The sequence below is a fragment of the Lathyrus oleraceus genome, chromosome 6 (genome assembly GCF_024323335.1).
Source record: "Lathyrus oleraceus cultivar Zhongwan6 chromosome 6, CAAS_Psat_ZW6_1.0, whole genome shotgun sequence".
NCBI classification, from domain to species: Eukaryota; Viridiplantae; Streptophyta; class Magnoliopsida; order Fabales; family Fabaceae; genus Lathyrus; species Lathyrus oleraceus.
This window is the reverse complement of record NC_066584.1, coordinates 155437127-155442383: the sequence shown is the minus strand read 5'-3', so window position 1 is coordinate 155442383 and position 5257 is coordinate 155437127. Positions and strand designations below refer to the sequence as shown.

General features: G+C 39.2%; 1 pseudogene; it reads left to right on the top strand.

Annotated features, from left to right (window-relative positions):
- Window positions 1–475: 475 nt before the first annotated feature.
- LOC127094511 (enoyl-[acyl-carrier-protein] reductase [NADH], chloroplastic-like) lies at window positions 476–2810 on the top strand (annotated as a pseudogene).
- Window positions 2811–5257: the final 2447 nt, after the last annotated feature.

Sequence of the window (5257 nt, the reverse complement as noted above, 5' to 3'; positions counted from 1 at the left end):
TCCATTTCCATAAGCTACAAAGTCATGCTCCAAATTACATTTCACGACATTTTCTCACAAGTACATCATATTACATAGTCCTACAAGGAAGCTTCAGAAACACGATTCCTATTCACAAATCCAGTAATTATGGAATTCCAAGAAGATGAATTCGGACATGGCATAGTAGTCAAAATCCCAACAACATCTTCTATCCTTCCACCTAGAGCAGCACGCCAAAGTTGCCCCCACATGTTACATATCACAGGATTTACGCAGGATAAGAAAGCAATCACTTGAATAATTCTCTTGCATATTCATCTCCAAGTAAACCTGCAGCAAACAATCATCCATCAATGTTTCACGCTCAACTTGTACCATCCGGTTCGATTTGCACACACATACATAAAAAATGAAGAGCAAAATCGAAGTCGAGGAAACTCACCAGATTTGAAGTTCCGATTGCCACCAGTTTTGTTGTAAGGTTTTGTGTGGTATGTATTTGCCGTTTCCAGTCGCGGCAGGTTGGTGGTAGCTAGTTTGTGTACCGGGTCGCTCAAAGTCCAAAATTCCTCATAAGACTTGCACGAGTGAATCCACCACCTCATTAGCCTTGACAATGGTAGTGAGGATGATTTGTTTTCATTCTCGGTAGTATGTACAACAAGCCCAAAATGCTTCATTCCACTCAAGTGCCCTCTATGCCTGGGCTGGTTCAAGCAACCTGTTTTGTTTCCTTGCAACCACTTGATCTTCAATTTCCTGCACAATATTAACCACAGTGATATCAGCAGCAAGCAAGCAAATATTAAACAGTATCAAATAGAAGACATCGAGTCTCAGGCCAAATTCCTTCCGGCAGGTTAGTAGAAACTGAGTTAACATGACTTGTTGATGGAACTGAAGCAGAAAATCAGTGTAAAGTAAACAAGGCACTTGAACAAAAATAATGAGCACCAAAACTTCAAAACAGTTCCAAAACGATCCTTGATCCGATGGTGCTGCTTTAACAAATTGTTAGATCCATGGGCCAAAATAGCTAGAGAGTTAAAGCCACCACCATTCATTCTTGGAAGATCTGACGCAAATATTGAAAGAAACAAGAGTATGAGAGCTGAATTATTGAAACTCACAGCAAAACAAGTTGAAAAGTTGAAGAAAAAGGCTAATGAGTTTGATATTCCAAAAGGGTCAGTTCGCACCAAAACCTGCCTTGCTGTAAACCAAAGCCAAATATGAGAAGCTCCAAGCGGTGAAAAGGTGGAGCGAACTGCAACGTGTAATCTTCATCTGAAACCAGGAAATGAACAGATTGATTAACAGGAAAAAGTGAAATTGTTTGAAAGCCAAAAAGAGACGGGGTTATAGTACTCACTTTCTTTGACTGTTCCGTAAAGCCAGCATAAAGTAATAAACCGGCAGTGGCAAATCTGCATTGATTCAAGCCTTGTTTCGACTGATTGAACCTGCAGAAGGAAGTATCCACATAGACAACATCAATATTTTACACATCAGTCTTCATGACCTCCGAAGTCATCTCAGTATCATACCACAGGATCCGACCTTGTTTGAAGGGACCATTTGAGGCAATCTTGATCCTCTTGAGGAGCACTCAGATAAAGACATTTGGGAGGCACTAGATAAGTCTCAACTTGGCGAGATCACCCGCGACAAAGGACGAAAGTTTGATACACCAGTTATAGAAAATGGAGACAATTGGAGTGTAGGACAACGGCAACTTGTTTCTCTTGGCCGAGCTCTATTGAAGCAGTCAAAAACACTTGTACTTGATGAAGCAACAGCATCCGTCGACACTGCCACTGACAATCTTATCCAGAAGATTTTTCGAACAGACTTCAAAACCTGCAACAAACAACAAAGGGCAAGGCAAAACCGTGAAACAAGCCCAATTTCAGGATTACCAATTAATTTGAAAGGTAAAAGAGCTTTTATTACCGGCGTGGCTGATGACAATGGGTACGGATGGGCAATTGCAAAATCTCTTGCTGCAGCGGGAGCTGAAATTCTTCTCGGCACATGGGTTCCGGCTCTGAATATATTTGAGTCCAGCTTACGACGTGGGAAATTTGACGAGTCACGCGTATTGCCGGATGGTTCGTTGATTACCAAAGTTTATCCCTTGGATGCTGTTTTTGACAACCTTGAGGATATAAAATCAAACAAGCGCTATGCTGGATCCAGCAAGTGGACAGTTCAGGAAGTTGCTGAATCTGTTAAGGAAGACTTTGGCAGCATAGACATTCTCGTGCACTCACTTGTCAATGGACCAGAGGTGACCAACCCACTGTTGGAGACATCTCGGAAAGGATATCTTGCTGCATTATCCACATCTAGTTACTCCTATGTTTCTTTACTCAAGCATTTTCTTCCAATCATAAACCCAGGTGGATCTTCAATCTCTCTCACATACATTGCTTCAGAGAGGATCATTCACAGATATGGGGTTGATATGAGTTCCGCAAAAAACTGCACTGGAAAGTGATACACGAGTATTTGCATTCGAAGCCGGTAGAAAGCGCAAAATTAGAGTCAACACCATATCTGTCGGTCCATTAAGAAGCCGCGCCGCAAAAGCAATTGGGTTCATTGATATGATGATTGATTATTCAATAGCTAATGTACCTCTACAGAAAGAGTTATCAGCAAAGGGGGTAGGCAATGCAGTTGCTTTCTTATCATCATCTTTAGCATCAGCTATCGCGGGCACTGTTCTATATGTCGACAATGGTCTGAATGCCATGGGTGTTGGAGTTGACAGTCCCATATTTAGTAATCTTAACATTCCAAAGGAACAACATTAAGTACCGATTCTCACCCAAACCATAACAGTCAGTAAGCTTCAAAACCTTAAAACCATTCTAGGAACAATGTTGCATTTACAAGGTTCCTAACCATCTTTTGAAGATTGATTGAAGAAGCTTTTACTCCAAATCTTCACTGCAGTAAAAGAAAGAAGTAATCAGTCAAAGCAGTTAAAAATCCAGAAAATCCCAATTGAGCATAAGGACAAAAGCGAAGAGAAAGCAGGAGTCCATATTACCGTTTCCGGAAAATAGCATCAAACAGGACAACTCGGTTCTGAGCACCAAAAAGCACTTCTGGAATTTTTCTTCTTTGAACTTTTGAGTACCGTTTGAAACCCTAAGCTGCAGAGATAAATAGGAGAGGAGAATCAGTAGAAAAGAGGGAGAGAGGCGGCCAAAATACCACAAAAACCCTAATCCTAAAATTAAAGCAAAATCAAAGCGAAATCAATTTTTTTGAAGAGGCGAAGAGAGAAGATTCAATCCTTACCTGAGCAAGGTGAGCCCTTTTTGTTTTAGCCATGGATTCTTGCATCGTTTCAGAGAGATTGAGTGAGATGTGAGCGATTGGGGATGGAATGGTTGCGCTTGAGAAAGAGAGACGCGATTGGGAGTGAGATTGAGAGAGACGCGATTGGGAGTGAGATTGAGAGAGACGCGATTGGGAGTGAGATTGAGAGAGACGAGATTGAGAGAGTTTGCTGAGAGCGTGAGAGAGTTCGTGGGTAGCGCTTGAGAGCGAATGAGAGATTGCGAGAGAGAGTCTCGTCTGAGAGAGAGCGATGAGGAAGGAGATTCGCAGCGTGAGGACGATGAGGGAGTGACGATGGAGAGTCTGTTACTGTTGCTACCATTATTTTTTCTTTTCTTTTATTTCATTTTTGAAAAAAACAAACATTTAAGCCACTTAAAAAACCATTAAAAAATTTAATGCTTTAGTTTTTCTTTGCATTTTTTATTAATTAGTTTTTATGTTTCCAATCCATCAGCATATGAAACCCAACAGCCAAGCGGCTGGGTTTAATTACTAGTAGACCAATAGATTTCTTTTTTTTAGTTTTTTATTTTAATCCTATTTTTAATTTATCTTGGTTTATATGTATAAATTAGTATTGTAAGGAACAACTAGTTATAAGTGGTCTGGTGGAGAGGGGTGGGTGCCATAGTCTTAGGTGGAGTGGGTTCAATACTCATATGTAGCGTTTTTTAGTATTTTAGCATTTTATTTTCTTTTAGCATTTTGTTTCTTTTAATATTTTTTATGTCCATGTTTTTTTTATTAAATTCATCATGCATTCAAAACCATTTTTAAACTATAAAAATCATATTTTTCTCGATTTAATATCGAGCCCATTTTCACACCCTTGTAAGTCGATTGCTTTTTAAGCATCGCCATCAACCTCACATAGCTTACTCTTGGGCTTTCTTACAATGAGCCGGTTCTCTTGCACTTACACTCATGCATTGCATTATTTGTTGTTTGGGCCCGATTTAATTATTTCACGATTTTTTAATCCCCATTTAACAAGATGTACCCCACTTCCCCGATGTGTAATAATCTTGTACTGTTTTATTTCTTTGACTGTTTAGTTAGCTACTAACACAAGAATAAAATCAACAATTTCAAAAAAAGATAAAAAATAAGACTCGATCCAATGTCGAGTATTTTCTCAATAAACAAATCAATCCATTTCTTCACCCCATTCTATTCCATTAAAAAAAAAACTTCATCAAATGCTTGATCCAACGTCAAGCCATTTTCATAATAAAAACTCAAAAACATTAATCCCTATCTAAACCCTTTTCAATAAGATGGAAATGGAACGTGGTGTATACCACGCACTCCTGAGACTAGGATTCGAGATGTATATCTCGCCAATCCTAGTTCTCGCCATCATCCAAATTCATCCACTTTGTCTTCTCAAACACTCATTCAAATTTCTCAAACGTCCATCAATACTTGATCTAGGTCAAGTCATTTTTACAACAAAACTCAAGATACATAATTCTTATTTAACACTTTTCCAATAAAGGTGGAAATGGAACATGGTGTATACCATGCACTCCTGAGGTTAAGATTCGAGACGTATGCCTCGCCAATCTTAACTCTCGCCATCGTCTAGAATTGTCAATGTGGTTTCGTCAAACCCTTTCTCAATCAAATCTAAGATACCTAAATTTTATTTAACACTTTTTCAATAAAGGTGGAAATGGAACATGGTGTATACCATGCACTCCTGAGGTTAAGATTCGAGACGTATGCCTCGCCAATCTTAACTCTCGCCATCGCCTAAAATTGTCAATGCGGTTTCTTCAAACCCTTTCTCAATCAAATTCCAAAAAATACTTAATTCCTATCTTAACTTCTTTCAATAAAAATGGAAATGGAACATGGTGTATACCATGCACTCCTGAGGCTAGGATTCGAGATGTATATCTCGCTCATCCAAGTT